Genomic DNA, 20,814 nt, shown 5'->3' on the forward strand with positions numbered 1-20,814 from the left:
CTCGAGTGTTTCCTTCACTGCCTCACTTTTCTGTCATCATGCTGGGTGCATGCTTCTTTTCTGATTCAACATTTTGCTATACAGGATAAGTTTTCAAAAGGAATATACACTCTCTTTAACAGACGATTTTATTTTTTTTTACGTTTATTTATTTATTTTTAGAGAGAGAGAACACACAGGAGGGGCAGAGAAAGAGAGGGAGAGAGAGAATCCCAAGGAGGCTCTGTGCTGTTAGTGCAGAGCCTGATGCAGGGAGTGAGATTATGACCTGAGCCAAAACCAAGAGTCGGATGCTTAACCGAGTGAGCCACCCAGGCGCCCCAAGTCCCCCATCTGTAGCCTAGGAAACAGGCCTTCAACAGGAGCTCAGATTATTTTAATAGATTTAAAACAAAATCGTCTCAAATGCCCCTCAGTAGAGGACCCCGTGACTCCCACTCTGGAGCCCCCAGCAGGACGGCCGGGTGGTGGTCTGCAGGAGAGTGCCTGGTCCCAGTGGCCTTGGGGCTGAACTCCAACTGCTCTCTGCGGGCCAGGCCCCCTCTCCTGGGACAGACTCCCTCCACCTGCAGGAAGGACCACCTTTTGAAAATTCTCGAAAAGGTGCTTTGTGGACATACAGGGAGTCCTCCAAAATCAGGATCATTTATCCCTACTGTCTCTCTTTCTTCTGCAATCTACATCCAATCATTTCCCAACTCCATGATGATTCCGCTTGTTGAACTGGTGTGAAATACAATTGGAGACTTTCCTAAACATTACGTACACTGGTCCTCTTTTTCTCCACATGCTCTTTCACACCAACAGAGAATTTAATTGATTATTGAGCTAATTTTTTCTTTCACCCAGTAGGCAGAGTCGCTTTGAGAGTTCATTAACTGCCCCAGATTAGAACTCAAAACTGCGGAGTCACCATCCTCAGGATTAACCCCCTCGGTTTTGGTCATCATTACAGGCATTATCCCCACCACCAAGATCATAATTCTTTACATTTGTATAAGATTTTAGACTTCTTTTGTATACAGAATCTCACGCCATCTCACACAATCGACCTGAGTTGCGATAGGTCATAGGGCTGGATTAAGATGAATCTTAGCTATGGAGTTGCTCATGATGGAAAGGAGAATAAGAAAGGGGGGCAGGAAAATAGAAGGTGAGAAGGAGTGGAAGAGAAAGCAAGAGAAAGCCAGACGTATAGGGCTCAGACCATGTGACCAAGAGAGCTAGAAACAGGGGTGCTTGGCTGGCTCAGTTGGTAGAGCATGTGACTCGTGATCTGAGTTATAAATTCAAGTCCCGTGATGCACATAGACACTACTTCCAAAAGAGAGAGAGAATGAGAAACAGAATAATAAAGACATCCCAAAGGCCGTTTGGCATTGTCTGGGTACTAAGGTGTGTTCTCTTAGTGACCGGGGGCACCTTGGGCTGGGACAGGGTGGGGACGCCCTTTGTGGAGGAACCATTCTTCACTGTTCAAGGACACCTCTCTGTCCTCTCTGCCCAATGCTTGTGATGAGGCCCTGCATGTCCTGGAACATATATCCCCAAGGATGTGTGTGAAATTTGCTAATCCACCATATTTTACAAATATTTACCGAGCACATATTACACACCGGCACATTCTAATCCTTCCACTAAATCTGCAAAGTAGGTATTACTAGTCCTATTTGTATTTGGATATCACTCTTCTTAGTCACTGAGGAAATTGTGGCCCAAAGATGGTAAGACATCTATCTGAGACCACAGGAGTAGGTCATGGCCAACCCAGGGTTCTGTCAAGTCTCATGCTACAAATTTTTGCTCCTTCTACTGATTTGTGCCACCCCATGGAATCCTGACTGCCTCCACTAACCATTCTGTTTTGTGTTTTAAGACCCAAGGAGCAAGCTGCTAAGCCAAATGGAATATTCGGACAGGGGCTCTGAGAACTTCTGAAGTGCTGACAGAAAGTGGGCAAGCACTCTTTTCAGGAGCAACCCCTGAGTGCAGGAGGAGGAAATCCAGTTTGGGCCAGAGCCTGAATTTTTTAGATTAGTCACAGCGGTCCTTCCTAATATGCAAGCGCCTGCAGTTGAGAGCAATAAAAGTACTTTTCCCTTTATTTCAAGACAGGAGGTGAAATGTAGGAATTCTTGGAATAAATTTTTATGTGATCTGTTACGAACCTCACCACAGAGACCATCTGTGAAGCAAGAGACAGCTTTTCTAGCCGGCATAGCTGCTGTCCTTGATGACCACCTGGTCCTGAAAATCCTGGACACGGACTGGAGCGAGGGGCAGGAAAGCTGAGGACAGCCATCCTGAAAGACAAGGGATTGTGCAGCCAATGGTGGCAAGACTCAGGCAGTGTGGAAGCAAGGTACTGACCAGGTTCCCGGATGGAACAGAGCCGAGGCGAAGCTGGTCCCAGACCGTGGTTCTGGTGAGGCCCTGCCGACCCGTGGGGCCTTCTATACTCTTGACTAGACCGTCACCGCTGTGGGGGCTTGGCTCAGGGCCTGGCCTGGGCAGTCAGGGCTAACTGCTTAAGCATAGGATTGGGGGGCTCACCAGCGGGGACCCAAGTCGGGTATTTTGGTGGCAGTGGAGGCCTTTCAAAGTCTGGAGAACTGTGGACGAGAAGGCCTGGGGAATTCAACGGAATGCCACAGAGAAAGTGCCATGTGGGCACAGGGCAGGCCCTGGACAGCATGATCCGTGCACCTGACTCCCAACACCCTCCTTTCTTCAAAACCAAGTCAGTTGGCTGTGGCCCTAAAGTCATTCACCCCTGGGGCACCTGGGTGGCTCAGTCGGTTAAGCATCCGACTCCTGATTTTGGCTCAGGTCATGACCCCCAGGTTGGTGAGTTGGAGCCCTGCACGGGGCTCTGCACAGACAGCATGGATCCTGCTTGGGATTCTCTCTCTTCCTCTCTCTCAAAATAAATAAACGTAAAAAATTAAAAATAAAATTGTTCACCCTGAAAAAGATGAGTGGAAAACCCTCACCGTATCTGTCTTCCTTAATTTGTGGAGTCTTGATGTCATGGTGTTATTTCCGAACTCCTCTGTAATACTGGAGGGGACCCAGTTAGCCCCTGAGTAGTGAGGCCCAGGCTCATGTTGCAAGACAACAGGCTTGGAAACGATGGCTGTTTCTCTCCAAGGTAGGTAATTACTTTTTGTGGGTTTTGCTGTCCCTGCTTCCTGAGAGAGAGAATGATTGTTGCCTTGCCCCCTAACACATACCAAACCATGTGTGCCCAATGTCTCAATTTTAGTTCATCAGTGAAGTATGAAATTATTTTTAAATGACGTATCTTTCGATATTCAAACGAGAATCAATCTGGCAAGGAAAATTACATGATGCTAATTATTCTTTGTGCATATAAATCAGCTGTGAAATCATTCGAAACTCCTGTGTGTTTGGGTTCTTTTCTAGCAGCATAGAATAATTATCAACAAATCTCAGTAAGCTGCACTTAGCAAAGGTCTCATTATTCAGCGTGAGCACAGCTTTGCTGGGTGCTCCCTGGCATGCAAAATACCTACTTCAGCTTACACACCTAAAAAGGTATGCAATGGTTGTCCGGTTGCCAAATAATCAGGAATATCTCTGGAGAGAAGATAGGAGAATCTGATTTGAGTAGAGGGAGAAGAGAGAAACTAAGTCATCTGCAACAGCAGATATTCTGAATCAAGAGTGGGAACAGAGGGGCGCCTGGGTGGCTCAGTCGGTTAAGCATCCGACTTCGGCTCAGGTCACGATCCCACGGTTCATGACTTCGAGCTCCGTGTCGGACTCTGTGCTGACAGCTCAGAGCCTGGAACCTCCTTTGGATTCTGTGTCTCCTTCTTGCTGCCCCTCCCCCCCCAAAAATAAATAAACATCAAAAAAAATTTTAAAATAAAGAGAACAGATACTTGAAAATTAGAAGAGCCTTCTTACAGTGACGTCAAAATGCGATGCTCATCACAAGTGACCCCTTCCCATTCAGCTTGTGCTATGCCCCACCCACCCTCCAGCCCCCACTGCAGAATTAGACCGTGATATTGAAATAGGTACGTCTGGGAGTAGAAGAGGTTCATCACTGGGGTGAAAGCATTTTGAGAAGATAAACAGCATTGCTTCCAGGTGGCACCGCTCGTTGTTGGGGACTGCAATGGGGCTTCAGAGTTAATAAACTAGCGGGAACCATTGGTCTGGGGATTTTCACTTCCTCTGAGATGAAGTGATGCCTCACATTTCCCAGGGGATCCAGCCACCTGCTCAGTAAGGTCAGCATAACACCCTGTCCTAAACACTTCCTTTTCTCCACGGGTAGAAGAGATACTTGGGCCCCCACTGTGAGGCGTGAGGAGACCCTTTTGTCTTTCCTGTAAACTGAGGCTGAAGCCCACATCCATGCTCGCCTCTGGGAGGAGTTGCTCTCTGGAAGACAAGACTCTACTGCCATTGGTTCCAATGCATTTTCTTTGGGGTTCTTGGAGAAATGTTGAAAAGAGACAAATGTGAGCTATGGACAGAGGCAGGTGTGGCCAGGAGGGGACACCGTGGCAACCGTCTAACTCCCCGTTGTTGAACTCTCCTCTTCAACCCCACAGGCACCTGTGCCATGGACTCCCTCCCCGCCATTAACTCATTCCTGCTAAGGGGCTCGCTGAAAAGATTTTAGGTGATTCTTCTCTAAGACTGATCACATACAGCAGGGGGCTTGGTCCCGCACCCCCTCAGGTTGCTCCCTGTGGAAAGCTGGCACTGTACTCAGGTGACATCCACTATCCATTGTTCTGCTCAAGAAGAAGTGTCGCCATTGCATTCCTGCTCTGGTCCCTCTGATGGAAAGGGATCTCCCTTCTCTTTCCAATCCATGGCTCCCCCAAAGTGTGCAGAAAGCCAACTCCACAGAAAGAGCAATGTCTTTTGAAGTCAAGGTCCTGGTTTCCCAATGTGTGGCCCACACCTACTGCCCCATCATCCAATGGGCTTCTCAACACACCCTCATTCTTCTGCAACATCTTACGGCTCTCTGAGAACACCCGCCACCGTGCGACTGCTGCATACGTGTCCACCTCCCCAGCAGATCGGGGGCCCTTTGGGAACAGGACTGTGTTTCATTTCACTTGGTCTTTCTTCCCTCACCTCCACCCCTACTCAGACCAATAAGGAGGATTTGGGGGTGTAGCCAATGCAAATGCCGGTTCATATATGTCAGAGGAAACATTTTTGACTGAAAACTGCACCCTGACTACATTTTGAAATCTTTTTTTCCTGCGAAGAGCTGCATCGTGCAAGCAAACCTGCCTGGATAAATCCCAACTCTCAGGTTCGCCCATCCAGGGCCCCACCCAGATCACCATCCAGAAGCAGCTAAAGACAAAAGAGAGGATACGTAAAAGAGATTCGTGTTTATCTCTGTAGAACAGACGACTTTGGATGACAGACTGTGTTAACAGGAGAGAACCGATTAATCTCTCTCTCTCTCTCTCTCTCAAACATAAATAAACATTTAAAAAGAACACCAGAGGGGTGCCTGGGTGGCTCAATCGGTTTAGCACCCGACTTCGGCTCAGGTCATGATCTCACGGTTCATGGGTTCAAGCCCCACATCGGGCTCTGTGCCGACAGCTCAGAGCCTGGAGCCTGTTTCAGAGTCTGTGTCTCATTCTCACTCTGCTCCTCCCACAGCTGTGCTCTCTCTCTGTCTCTCAAAAATAAATAAATGTAAAAAAATATTTAAGTGAAGGGAAAGTATTCAAAAGGTCTCAAAAAAATCAAACAACAAACCTCAAATAAATGTGCGCTGCCCTCCCCATTGTGATACCATATCATCTGAAAAATCCTAAAAGCAGAGGTGCCCCCATAGTAAGAGAGTCAGCTGACTCCAGAGAAGCTTGGCTTTCTTGTTAGAATTAGAGAGAAGAGTGAACAATTACATACAAAACAGTTAATAATACTTCACAAATTGACACCTACAAAAATTGGCTGAAAAACATTTATCCTGAAATAATCATTACCAAAATCATTGTTCTGAAACTATTATGTCCATACCTACTTAAAAAATTTAAATGAGAGGGGCACCCGGGGGGCCCAGTCAGTTAAGCGTCCGACTTTTGATTTCTGCTCAGGTCATGATTTCATGGTTCATGGGTTCAGGCCTCGCATGGGGCTCTGTGCTGACAGTGTGGAGCCTGCGTGGGACATTTCTCTCTCTCTCTCTCTCTCTCTCTCTCTCTCTCTCTCTCTCTCAAAAATAAATAACCATTAAAAAATTTTAAAAAAATTTGTTTTCAATGTTTATTTTTGAGAGACAGAAAAAGAGCGTAAGCAGGGGAGAGGCAGAGAGAGAGAGGGAGACATAGAATCGGAAGCAGGTTTCAAGCTTCCAGCTATCAGCCTGAGCCAGACGTGGGACTGGATGCGGGTCTGGAACCCACGAACCATGAGATCATGACCCGAGCTCAAGTTGGACGCTTAACCGAGCCACCCAGGTGTCCCTAAACAAATTTTAAATGAGAGCCACAGCAAGTTCTCATCTCCAACCCCTACTCCCACCCCCCATGGCCAAGCATGTAGAAACAAGGGGAAAGAAACTTTAAAATTAACATGTGATGGATGAAAGCAAAGAGATGCAGGGTTATTTCAAAGAAAGTGAGTTGGTCCTAGGGCGTTTAATCTGATTGGAGATATTCATATTCCAAAGACAAATCGTGTGTTCATGAAAATGGAGTGGATCATGTATGGAAGCCGGAGAAGTTGTAGAAATGAAAGTTGGCCCCCCAAGCACTGTCCAGGGTGGAGGGCAGCCAGCGGATGTGGCTGGGGGTGCATGGGCTGCAGACCAGCCGACCATCCCCTCTTGATGATGGGGAGCCCCACATCAGGCGACTGGAACCTGACCTCATTATTAATTAAAATCATTAAACTAACCCCCTTGTTCTGAGTCCGTGCTACCAAACAACCTTCTGAGAATTTGTTTCCCACTGTAGCGGTTTTATAAATGATAGAAGAGGCTGGTTAGGCAGAGGGCATATCTGTTCCATCTGCCAGTTCTATTTATTATAAATTAATCATTGGGTATTTGAGGGCTAGCTGTGGTCTCTCTAAGCTTTGTGAGTTTGAGTCAGAATTTCTGGTCTGTTCTGGGACAGTCCTAAAGGGGGTAATTCCTTAACCTGAGGGGTAGCCAAGGCTAGGCTACTTGATATCCCAATCTTGCTACAAACTCTATGTGTGGTAATTCCCACAAGCAAATATTGTAAATTTTTTAATGTTTATTCATTTTTTGAGAAACAGAGAGACAGAACATGAGTGGGGGAGGGGCAGAGACGGGGTGGGGGGACACAGAATCTGAGCTGTCAGCACAGAGCCCAACATGGGGCTCGAACTCACCAACTGTGAGATCATGACCTGAGCCGAAGTCAGACGCTCAACCGACTGAGCTACCCAGGCACCCTCCTGCAAGCAAATATTTTAAAGCAACACATAACAGAGCCTTTCTCATCTACTTGATGTGTGGGGAAGTGTCCAGAACCAAGGTGACGGTAGGGCTTACTTTCAGTTCACCCCCCCCCCCAGGTTTTCCCTGACATACACCCCCAAGGTGCCAGTTCCTGCCTACACGCAATGACTCTTGAACCTAGAACTCCATTTCTGCTGTCTCTCCTGAGCCTTGATCGTTCAGTGGCCAGCTGGAGCTCTCGGCACGGAGATCCGACAACTGCCCCAAAGCCAACATGTCAACACTGAGTCACTACCATCCGCCACGGTGGGCTTCTGCCTCTTTGTTCTTGCTTAAAACCACTTAGAGAGAAGTACCCACGTATTCAAGCTTAAAACCCGAGTAGCCATCTGTATGGGCTGCCTAGGGCAGCTGCGACACAGAAAGTAGCCCAACCAGGTGGCTTAAACAACAGAAACGTATTGTGTCAAAGTTCTGGAGGCTCTAAGTCCACGACCAAGGTGCGGGCAGGGTTGGCTCCTTCTGAGGGCTTCTAGGGAAGCGTGTGTCTCAGGCCTCTCTCCCTGGCTCGTAAGGACAGTCTTTTCCCTGTGTCTTCACTGTCCCTCCTCTATGCCTGTGTCCAAACTTCCCCCCTGTATAAGAACATCATGGGTTAGGATTTCACATATGAATTTAAGGGGAAGATAATTCAACCCATAAGAAAATCCTAATTCCCTGCCCCCACCTCAAAGCTGTTGCCCAGTCCTGCGGACCCTAAGCAACTCTCCATCACTGCCACTGCTCTCTTCTAGGCGCCCCGGTTTGCTTTCCTGCCCTCCTGCTCCCCCAACCCAGACCCCTAATCTACTCCTCACCCCTAGACTGAGAGGTCTTTCTCTAAAGCACTCGCTATTATTGCCTTTAAGGCTCTTCAGTGGTGCTGCCCTTGCCTTCGGTATAAAGTTAAAATTCCCTATCGGAGTTTTTAAGGACTTTTAAGGTCTGGGACCTCTTACCCAGCCTCACTGCCAGACTGCTCCCTACCCGGGGCTGCGCACCCAGCAAGAGTGGTCCATCTCTGCCTCTATTTTTCTCTCATCTCCTGGCCTTTGAACACGCTCTCCCCCCAGCCTAGAACACTTGGCTCCTCTCTTCCACCCTTTTAACTTGCCCCACGTCGGGCTCTGTGCTGACAGCTCAGAGCCTGGAGCCTGCTTCGGGTTCTGTGTCTCCCTCTCTCTCTGCCCCACCCCCCCCCTCAAAAACAAAGATTAAAAAATATTTTAAAAAGAAAATAACAACTCTTTTTTTCTAACAAAGCTTTCTGACCAAAAATTTTAGTCAGATCAGATTTTAATTGAATCAATTTAGATTCAAAGTAGACAATAAGGTTGGAAGACTTCTGTGGTTTCAGTTGCAAAACTCCAGGCCTAGTAATTCAAATCCCATTTATATCCTCACAGACAGTATACGTGACAATATGCTCACATGGGTGCAGTGACCATGTGTCCCCATTTGATTGGGACTGCCCAGTTTAAGCCTATTGTTCCAAGCATAATTATTATTGACATTCCTGGTCATTCTTACAAGCACACTGCTTCCGATGATTAATTATATGGTCACCTACTCTTAAACCAGTTTACAAACGTTTCATTTTATAGATGACAAACAGTGTGTTCCTAACTCTGCTTTCTTAGGGGAAAATAAACAGCTATGGTCCAAAATACGAATGAGATTTGTTTGAGAAAATGGGGTTTAAAAACAAAGGGATGATAGTCACTCAGATTCGTAAGACACAGACTTTTGCCATAAAGCAAACAATGAGACACGTTTGAGTCAACCTGTGATCAAGCAGACAGGGACTTCAGGTGTTGGGAGTAATGAAGTTAAAGCAGGTTAGGTCTTAGATTAATTAATACGAAACACTAATGTCTGAGTTTGGGGGGGGGGTTGTTGTTGTTGTTTTAGTCATTGAGAAATATATCCAAATAATTGCTTATATTAAGATACATTATGCTCAAATCCTCACGGTTCAAAAGCAGAAATCTGGAGAGGAACGCAGGTCTGGTTTCTAGAACTCCCTTATCAGATTGCCTGAGATTGCTTTATGATTCAGTCTCAAGTGCTGAGTATGCCACAGCAACAGTTTAACATAAGCATGTAATAGGAGCATGAAAATACACCCCACAGCCCGATACAGGCACTATTCACGTGGATTTTCCTTGTCTTTGTTCTCCGGCATATTAGCAACGTTGGGGAAATGGTCTTAATGATAAAAATGAACCTTTTTAATGAGGGGAGGGTAGACTAGATTTACTTCCAGGATAAAATTACTTCGTCATCTTTTGATGAACACGACTCAAATTTAAGTGCATATTCAGAAAGGTGAGTTCTAATAGAGGTAATAAAGACTCACTGCAGAAGCATCAACACAGGTTTTAAACATCTTAAAGCCAAGTTGGTTACATCAGTGGATGTGGGGGTGAGGGGTTGCATGCACGTGTCTACACCACCGTTTAAACTTGTGCTATTTGAAATATTGCACTTCTGTAGGGGAACCTGGGTGGCTCCATCTGTTGAGGGGTTAAGCAGCTGACTTTGGCTCAGGTCATGATCTCACGGTCCATGGGTTCAAGCCCCATGTCGGGCTCTGTGCTGGCAGCTCGGAGCCTGGAGCCTGCTTCAGATTCTGTCTCCCTCTCTCTCTGCCCATCCCCTGCTCATGCTCTGTATCTCTCTCTCTCAAAAATAAATAAACATTAAAAAAATTTTAGAAATACTGCACTTCTTTAGGTGCTACCATTTTTTAAACAGTTTATTTATATATTTTGAGAGAGAGAGACAGAAAGTATGCATGTGGGAGCGGCAGAGAGAAAGGGAGAGCCAAAATCCCGAGCAGGCTCCCTGTTGTCAGCACAAAGCCTGACGTGGGGCTCGATCCCACAAACCATTAGATCAGGACCTGAGTTGGATGCTTAACCAACTGAGCCACCCAGGCGCCCCTAAGTGGTACTATTTTCAAAATTAAAATCAGGTATGGAAATATGGCAACCAGAGAAACTGATATATTCTTATAAACTGAATTCAAATATCTTGTTTTTCTCAGGCCAACAACATAGGGCTGTCCTAGTAAATGCTAAATACACACATACACAAACACACACATTGTTATTTCAAAAAACCAAGTGACTGAATGTCAGCGGGTTCTATCTAAAGCACAAAACTAAGATTCCAACTCCCCAGAGCTCCCACGTCGAAACAGAACTGAACTCTCTTACCATCTGGCTCGCCTGTCCTCCCTACATGGGGTCATTCTGCCCCCTATCAAGACTTGAATTGTCCTATGAACTGTAAAAGTTGAGTTCGTGCCCTTTGAGAATTGGTGGAAAATCCAATTTGCTTCATTCTACCGCCGTCTACAGAGACAGGCTGATCTCATTGTCAGACAGGTTTCAGATCCCACGTGCTCAGGGAGTTTCTTGTAAATACAGTCACTGTCCGACTTTCTGATGGCAGCAGGGTGTACCCAACCCTGAATAAGCACAAGCAAAGACAAGGAGATCTGTATAATCCACAGAAGGTCCATTACCATTGCTCATTTGATAAACTAGAAACGCGGGGCCCTCTTCTTCCAGGCATCATGGGACACAAACACCGAATGTAGGGACTCTTTTGCCTGCTGTCCTCGCCGAGAAATGGTTAAGAACTTCAAATCTGCGTTCTGTAGACCGGGGTCTAACACTCAGTTCCACCAACGATAATCTGTCCCCAAGCAAATTTCCTTAGCTGTTCTAGGACTTAGTCTCCCTGTTCATAAATCAGGAATAAACCCTGGATATAAATCACAAAGGTCCTGGCATCCATTGGTGCTCAATAAATATTAGTTATTATTACTGTTGTTTCTGTTGTGGCTACTATTATTTCTATTTATAAGAGTGAGTACTGGCACTCCTAAACCCAGGTCATAATTTTGAGTTGTATGGATAGATTGGAAGAGGAGGAAAAAAAAATACAGGCTTCGTGATAAGCCACATCGGCAATCCAACCCAGTTCTGACACGTACTAGTCAGGCAATCCTCTGCCATTTTCTTAACCTCTCTGAGACTCAGTTTCCTTCTCTGTAAAACGGGGATAATACCTACCTCACAGGATAATTGTGAATTAAAGGTAATCTAAAGAAAGGTGATTGGGACAATGAGAGCAAGCACTCAGGAAATGGTTGTTACTGCTAGTATGAGTCTTCTACGTCCAACAAAGCCTCAAAATATCCGTCCTCAAAACCATCTGATTTCACGGCATTCCCCTCACATAACACATGATTGTCATGGGCACTTTTGTGACCCTAGTCAGTTCAGGGCAGGAGGCAAGAGCTTTGCAAATTCACAAGAACAGACTAGAGGGGAATGAAAACAGCTGGAGGAGACCCACTGGCTTTGCTTTCCTTACAAAAGAGGGAGCTTGACACAGGCAGAGGCAGAGGGAGCCGCAAATCGCCGCACACTCGGGCAGTTGATTGGTTTTGCAATTTGAAGAGCTCAAGTCAGAATCAGAACCCATTTCAGGTTTTAGTTCAACATTTAACGGCTGGAACGATGTTGTTGAAAGTAAGTCTTGAGAAAGAAATCCCAAGCTCACGGCAGCGAAATCTACAGGATTCCCTCCTGAGACTAAGCACGGAGCACTTGGTGCCCTCGCTGTGCTCAGAAACAGACAAGCGGATAAATGAAATGCATCTTTCTCATCTGAGCCCTTGACACAGCATCTCTGAAGATACGCGTCTAGTATATTGATTGCCTGTTTGCTAGGACTTCAGAGAGGGGGGAAAATTCAGCACTGGTTGGAGCAAACCACCGCGATCCTAGGTTTCTGGGTGGGTTTGTGTCTGTCCCTGGTAAAACGTCTGTAAGTTCTGAGGCAGCTCGTCCCCCTGATCAAAACATCAGAGACTGGTTGTGTTTTACCTGTGTTCACATAAAATTCTTATCAGCGATTTCCTCCTGTCGCCTGGTCCTCTGGAGCTTTCGGAGCAAGCTCAGGGCTAATGCGAATTAGACACGAGGGAATCCCTCGTAGGCGGCAACGAGCCCGTGTCTGAGCCTGTCTCAGACCTACTGGCCTGGAAAGGAGCCCCCGGGGGCTGGGCTCGGGCATTCTGGAGGCACCTTTGATGCCAAGGCAGGTCTGTGTGGCTACAGACTGTGAACGTAGGATGTGTACCACAGTCAAAAGGGCCCTCATCTTATTCTAGAAACAGAACTCAATAACTGAAACTTGATGCTAAAGACCACTGCTTTTTTTTTTTATTTTTTAAAAAAATAAAAAAAAAATTTTTTGAGAGAGAGACAGAGTGCGAGTGAGGGAGGGACAGAGAGAGAGAGGGAGACACAGGATCTGAAGCAGGCTCCAGGCTCTGTGCTGACAGCTCAGAGCCCAAAGTGGGGCTCGAACTCACAGCGGGGAGATCATGACCTGAGCTGAAGTCTGACACTTAACTGACTGAGCCACCCAGGCAACCTTAAGACTACTACTTTCTTATTAAGACAGCCTGAACTGTCAGCCAAGAGCAGCCAGGGAAATGTCTCCACGCTGGGCATTTACATCATCTTTTTTGTTTTTTTTAATGTTTATGTTTGAGAGAGAGAGAGAGAGAGAGAACGAGAGAGGGCTTGAGAGAGGGGGAAGGGCTGAGAGGGAGACAGAGGATCTGAAATGTGCTCTGTGGTGACAGCGGACAGTCTGATGCAGGGCTCAGACTCACAAACTGTGAGATCATGACCTGAGCCGAAGGTGGACGCTTAACCGACTGAGCCACCCAGGTGCCCCATATCTTCTTTCACGATCAAATTTTGCAGCCTCCATGGTCCCACATTTGCTAACGGCCCTCACGGCTCCACGTTGGGTTTAATTTCTGTGTTTCACGCAGAGCCCATGGATTTTAGGGAATATTCAGCATCTTGCCAAACCAGCTCCAAGCTCAGGCTTTAAAGCATTTACCTTCATCCACTGTCCTTTTGCAGCTCTGTTTTCTCTTTCTCCCTTCGCTACTGTAGAAACACACGCAGGAGTGGGAGGTGTATTCCCCTCGGCAGTCCGTCCACCTGAGGGCGTGCTCGCCGCAGTGCCATTTTCTGGGTCTACACGGCTTCCGTGGGAGGGATTTCTGGGCAGCAGAAGCTGTCTTTTGGCACCAACCCCATCTTCCCATACACGCCCATCTCTGCATTGCTAGGAAGTGCTTTACTTTACAGCTACTTCCTGTCCCACACCGTAACACGTCTTCCACACCAACGTCAACACCTGCACGTTTGTTTCTTCCGTGGGGTTTTGTTACTGAATGTTTCCTACGCCTGTAAACACGTGTGTGATGGGCTCAGCCACTGTGCCATAGGGAAGCTTCCTCCCAACAACCGTCTGGTCCGCCTGGGACTGCCGTGTTGTGGCAAAGATCACAGAAGTGAACGGGGAATCCCAGAGTGCGGCAGGATATATTCTGCCCTTGGGACCATGTGCTGGGTTTGCCATCTGGTAGGAAAAGAAATGATTCTGGGTGAATGTGCAAGCACTCTATAGCATGAGCACAGATTGTAGTCCTTGTTCCAAACTATAGTCACCCCTGTCTCTTCCGAGAATCAGGCTGCAAAGCTAACCTTTCACCCTTAAAGACACAACAGCTCAGGACAAAAGAGAGAGTATGTGAGTCTCACCCAGAATCCCGTAGAGCCTGAAAGGAGGTAAAACAGAAAGAAGGCCACCTAGTCTCGTGTGTGCCTATCTTCCACAAGGTCTCCCTGAATCTTTCTTTCATATTCTTTAGATTTTCTAAAAGGAAAGGTCTTCCTGGTTTACTTGCCTTCGATCTGATGGTAGAGGAGCAAAGGAGAACCCTTTTCCTTAGTCCCATTCCACTCTGAGCCTCCTCCCCTCTGTTGAAAGATCTTTAGGAGAACATTTTTTTTCTCCTGGGCAGAACACCCATCGGTAAAATGTGGCCTCAGTTTCTCAGAAGCATCAGTGAGAGGTCATGGTTGTCACCCAAGGAAGCAATTCTGGGTGATTCTAGCCAAAAAAAAAGCATTATTGGAAAGATATGGGGAGTGCGCTGAACTGAGAGGGGGGTGTGGAGGACCAGAGTCAGAGAACGCGCAAGAGCTACGGGTGTAGCAGAGGAGGCAGCCAAGGTCTCCCACAGTCGGTCAGTTAGGACAGCCGTCCCCATACCCCCGCATGCCTGATGCCGCCTCCGAAGCCCGAAGCACCCCCAACAACCTCTGACTGTCCCTGTGTTGGTGCCTTGACTCTGCAGATGCAAAGAAGCAGGCAGGGACAGCGGGTGGCCAGGTCTGGGTCACATGCCTGCCCCTAGCTGCCAAAGAGCAAGGAGAGGAAACATCGGTCCCTACTTTGCTTCCATCCTGGGCAGTGGGACCCTGTCTTACACACCAGGTGGGACATTCCACTAAATGGGCCAGGAGCTCAGATGATAGCCAACCAACCAAGAGATGAACAATCCAAGAGGCAGACATTCAGAACAGATGATACTTAACAATTCGGAAAGTCTGCAGAAGAATAAGGGAGTAGCTAGTGGGGTCCAGGATAGACTTCTTCAGCTACCTTCCCCACCCTGGGCCAGCCTGCTGTCGAAGAGACAGACAAGGCGAGAGCTCCAGAGTCCTGAGGGGTGGGAGAGTGAGTGGGGTTGGGGGCAGAGGGGAGAGACCTCTTACAAAGAGAGGCTGGAAAGCAGGGAGGAACCCTGAAGTCCACGGCTTAGGTCCTAGCCAGGGATGTAGCTACCTAAGAATTGCTTAGAGGATGGTAATTATTTCCCGGGTTTCCTTCCAGTTAGGGTGACCAACAGTCCCAGTTTGTCCTGGACTGAAGGGGTTCCCTATAAGGTGGGAATTTCCAGGCAAATTGGGATGAGGGGGTCACCCGGCTGTCATGGATCTCTGAGGGAAATTCCAAGCGGAAGCAGAGCAAATAGGCAGTGGCAGGGGCTGGGATAGAGGCAGAGGACAGCCACCGGCCACCTCCTGCAGTGGCCACGGTATTCTGACAGAGGTGAAGTAGAAGCAATCCTTCAGAGGCTCCTCTTTCCAGGAGCAAACTCAGGAGAGGACTGAGGAAACACCATGCCTGCTGGGCCTGGGAGTGATCTTTGTAGCAAAGTGTCCCGCGGCAGCAGAATTATTGTGTCTGGTTCGTGGTGGGTGACTAACCTTTAGGTACTGAGGTTACTGTGCTTGGGAACACCTTGGCCTCTTCCCACACTGAAGAGGAACCCTGAGTTCTGAGGGGGGCTCTCCTGCTACGCAGAGTTGTTTCAGGGGGCAGACGCACCAGAAATACCTAGCTAACGCTGAATGCTGGAGTGCCTGGCTGAGCCTCCTTTCTTCACGAGCTACCGTCCCTAGATTACTGCCCCCAGGCTATGCTCTGGATGGCATGGATGTGCTGATGATCACCCAAATATTTTTATCCACTTCAGACCTTTCTCCTAAGCTGGGCTCATACATCTGACTACGTGCATAATTGCCACTTGGAAGTCTAACAGGCATCTTAAACCAACACAGAGCTCTTGATCGGATACCCTCCTTTACTCTTCTAAACCTGCTTCTCTGTCTTAGTAAGGAAAATAAAGAAGGACCACAGGGAATTGCAAATCCCAAGTATTACTACAACGCTTCGTATCTGGAGCCTACCATGAGGTAGGATTGTTTGTTTTTAAACTCTATTTTATTGTCGGAAGAACACTTACTATGAGATTTACCCACTAATCAAACTTCTTAATGTATGATACATAATTGCTGACAACAGGTACAATCCTGTACAGATTTCTAGAGCTGTTTTTATCTTGCTTGACTGAAACCATACTGGTTGATTGGCAACTCATTTCTCCATCCCCCCCAGCAATGGGGAACACAATTCCACCACTGAGGCTACGGATTCGACTACGTTAGACACCTTATTTAAGTGGAATCATGCAGTATTTGTCTTTCTGTGACCAGCTTATTTCACTTAGCATAATGTCCTCAAAGCTCATCCACGTTGTTGCACCTTGCAGAACTTCCTTCCTTTTTATGGCTGAATAATACTCCACTGTGTGTGTGTGTGTGTGTGTGTGTGTGTGTGTGTGTACACATGTACATATGTACACACACATACTACATTTTCTTCATCCAGCCTTCTGTCAATGGACATTTGGATTGTTTCTACATCTCTGCCATTGTGAACAGTGTTGCAATGAGCATAGGAGTGGAGCCCTAACCCATTTAAAACTTGGAGCCTTCCCAGGCTTTAGTGATACCTACCGATCATAATGTGACATCAACTGCCTCAATGACTCACCTCACACCTTTCTTACTCCGTGTTACTTCACTGGGCGGCAAAGACCACGAGGTGTCCTTCCGTCATTAGGAGCAGTACATATCAAATGCACACAGTGAAAGGAGCTACGGTGAAAGTGACAAGAGACCATCCGTGTGTGTTAAATCACCGCAGAGCTTGGCTACTGTGCTATAACTGCGCTCAGTGTGGTTTGCCCTGAAGAGAATCCGTGAAAAGATTGAGATGCTAAGTAGAGAGTCATAATATTTCCAAATTTAAATTTTCAGATATTTTTAGAAGGTGCATAGGACATAGCCACCAAAATTCCTCAAGATTCCATCATTCACTTTCATAATGCTAATTGTGCCTTTTGCACTAAATAAAGAAAAAATATTCCTTCCACCTAGTGAATTAGAGGGAGCAGGAACTTACTTTTTAAAGTTTACTACTTAGCACATTGATAAATTGTTGATGGCATTTGTTTCGTATATTGACATGTTTTTGATAGGCAGTGTTTACACCGCACGTCAAACCTCCAGGAATGCACAAATTAGGGCTTCCTCAGCTTTTGGGAAAGGCTGGAGCTCCTCATCCTGAACTTAACTAGTTAAGAACTCTAATGCTCACACATAAATAAGTGACATGTTCCTCTACTAGAAAAATATTCCACCCAGTGGTTTTTGCTTTCTGGTAATTTGGTAACTGTAGTATTTAATTACTAACAAGGTTACGGTGACTCAGACCAGCTATTTTGGGTCTCCGAAACCTCAACTAGGGTGTGATGAAAAGAACACGTCCACTCTCAAGCTAGTCGTGTATCCCCGGTTTTGAGCATGTTGCGTGCTGAGCACTGGGGCAGGTACCGAGATGCTGTGGTTGGAGACACTGTCGTCATGGCGCTCTGTAGAGAACGCAGACAAACCACACGCAAGGAAGGGCTGTGACAGGTCAAGTGCAGGGCAGCACAAGGGTACAGAGGCACCCGTCCGAGTCTTAGGGGAGGAGAAGTCAGCGCAGGCTTCCTGGAGGAAGTGACCTTTAGGCTAAGACCTGAAGGAAAAGAGGAGTGTGCCAGGCAGAAGCGGGCTGGAGGCAGAGGGGGGATGGGATTGGTCAGGTGGAAGGAGCAGCAGCCTGAGGGGGTGGAAGTTACTTAGCGAGCAGGACTCTTGTACCTTTCTTCCCTGTTTCTCCCATCCATCCTCCCCACCTCCTAAAAATTAATAACTAACACTTGTTTCATTCCCTTTGGTTTTCTGTGCACGTTCCTACGTACGTATCCAGCTTTGCGCCTACAACAATCCCAGAGGGTATACACACCCATCTTTATGACCATAGCTCCTTTTTCACAAATGAGGACCCGAGGCCCGGAGAACTTAAGAGGCTTGCTCACATCCACACAGCAGATGGGAAAAAGAGCCTGAACTCAAACCCAGAAGTTCTTTTTTTTTAAATGTTTTTAATGTTTATTTATTTTTGAGAGACAGAGTGAGCAGGGGAGGGGCAGAGAGAGAGGGAGACACAGAATCCGAAGCAGGCTCCAGGCTCTGAGCTGTCAGTGCAGAGCCCAGCGTGGGGCTTGAACTCACGAACCGTGAGATGATGACCTGAGCCGACGTCGGATGCCCAGCCGACTGAGCCACCCAGGTGCCCCTCAAACCTGGAAGTTCCAAGCCTACATCCCATGTACATCCCATATGAGTCATGATGGAGAGCCCAGCCAGGGGGAGGTGCCCAGATCTGGGGGCTCAGCCTTCCCTGATCCTCCACTGGCCCTTGTTGGCCTTCCACACAGAGTTCAGTGGTGGGATTTCAGGGGTGGGGTAGGGTGGGTGGGTGAAGATCTTTTCCATTCTGCGTGAACCCAGGAAAAGGAATGGACTGTATGGAAGCCAAAAGGGCCCTGAGCAGTGTTCCAGGACATCCTGCATTTGGACAGGCCCGCAGTTAGGGGACAGCAAATCCAAGAGGACCCAGGCCACTTGGTTCCACGGAAGACAAACCCATTTAACAACCACAGCAAAAACCAGTCTTCCTTTTGCCCAGTGGAATTTTGAATTCTAATAAGATTTTTTTCATTTTCCTCAAATTTACAAAATGAGCAGCTTTGAATGTTAAACTGGCACCTTCCTAAGGATATGACTTTTGTCCTTCCTGGTTACAAAAGCTCTATGGTGAGGGGCACCTGGGTGGCTCAGTCAGTTTAGTGTCCAACTTCAGCTCAGGTCATGATCTCATGGTCCATGGGTTCGAGTCCCACGTTGGGCTCTGTGCTGACAGCTCAGAGCCTGGAGCCTGCTTGGGATTCTGTGTCTCCCTCTCTCTCTGCCCTCCCTCCCCCCCCCCCACCCCTGTTTACACTCTATCTCTCAAAAATATTTATTTTTAATGAATGAATTAAGTTAAAAACAATTTTTTAAAGCTTTCTGTTGGTGTGAGAGCTTCTTTTGTTACAGGACTACAAAGCTTTCTTAGCTTGGGTTTTCCCTGAATACAAGGTATGAGCAATTTATCTGAGAGGAAATCTTAAGAATTAGCAGTGAGAGGGCAGGCAAGTGAAACAGAAGGAAGGAAAGTAAAAAGCAAAAAACAAAAACAAAAAAAACCCAAACAACAACCAAAAAACAAAAGCAACAAAACAAACCAACAACAACAAAAAACCCCAATGTTTATGATTAAGCTGATTACCACTATGGAAAGAACAGCTCAGGCTCATGGGGGACCCTCTGAGGAGCCTAGTAGAGTGTCTCCCAAAACTGTCCTCTTAGAGACCAGAACCTGGGGCATCTATCCACTGACTCCCACCTCCATTCCTTGAGGGTGGCCTCCAAGGGTGTTACTTTTCCTACTTCAAGGTCAGGTCAAGGTCAGGAGGCTTCTGGGGGAAATCCTACAGGTTGAAACAGAGAGAAAACAAAGTTTTGTGCTTAAAGTGAGTTTATGGGCATATGTAGGCACTGTCCCCACAGCTGCACTGAAGGCCGATGAGACACAGGGATATGGGCACAAGCATTGCCCCAGTAAGTCAAGACTCTACTCTAGGATGTGGGATTTGAGGGCAGAAGACACGCATGAGGCCCTGTGCCTTATAGTTTTTAGGCTGACCCATTTAATCAGGGACAAGTCACAGATTTTGAGGATCAATTTCTCTCTGGAGAGAAAGAGGAAGGAAAGAGTCCCAGCCCTCTGTGTGACAGAAGGCTGTTGCTGGGATCAAAAAGGATAACGTGTTGGGCAAATGCTATTCATTATGTTGACCACTGCCGGTCCCTTCTGGGAATCCATTATCTGCTCTGGGTCTGTGAGCATCGGACACCATGAGGCTCTGCTAAGGTTACTGGTGAGGGTCCCTCTGAGCTTCTCCTAGCAGTGGGGCAGATGTGGCCTTGGTTTCATCTGCTTTAGGAGCATTCATTCTGTTCTCCGGCCGTGTCGTTCCAGCATCCTGGGGTAGGTCTATGCCGTGGACACCTGCCTTTCAGCCGAGTGTCTTTAATGGGACAGGCGAGCAGGAATCACCACTCCCGCATGCAAATAACACTCAATTCTTCCTTCTAGAGTTCTGCCTTAAGATCTTCTTTCCCAGGAATTTACAGCAGAAAATAAGGTTGTCATCTATTGCAAATTTGCCATGTGTCAGGCATTGTACTGAAGGCCTTTCATACCTTGTGCCATCTAATCGTGTTTGTATATTGTATGCATGTAATACATAACTATTATCCTAAATTTATGGGAGAAAAGAGAGCTCATCTAAATTTAAACACTTGCCCAGGGTGCCTGGGTGGCTCAGTCGGTTAAGTGTCCGACTTGGGCTCAGGTCACGATCTTGCAATTTGTGAAGTCAAGCCCTGTGTCAGGCTCTGTGCTAACCACTCAGAGCCTGGAGCCCGCTTGGAATTCTGTGCCTCCCTCTCTCTCTGCCCCTACCCCACTCACACTCTGTATCTCTCTCTCTCTCTCAAAAATGAATAAGCTTCAAAAAAATTTTTTTACATACATACATATATACATACAACTTGCCCAAAGTGGTTCAGCAACAAGAAGGAGCGACAGTAAAT

At 47.1% G+C, this 20,814-nt stretch overlaps 1 protein-coding gene across 4 annotated transcripts in view; it reads right to left on the reverse strand.

The window, feature by feature from the left end:
* FRMD4A (FERM domain containing 4A) overlaps positions 1-20,814 on the reverse strand; it is a 614,500-nt gene that overhangs the window by 494,587 nt on the left and 99,099 nt on the right. The window lies entirely within an intron of this gene.

This window comes from Panthera leo, chromosome B4 (assembly GCF_018350215.1).
Source record: "Panthera leo isolate Ple1 chromosome B4, P.leo_Ple1_pat1.1, whole genome shotgun sequence".
Taxonomy (NCBI): Eukaryota; Metazoa; Chordata; class Mammalia; order Carnivora; family Felidae; genus Panthera; species Panthera leo.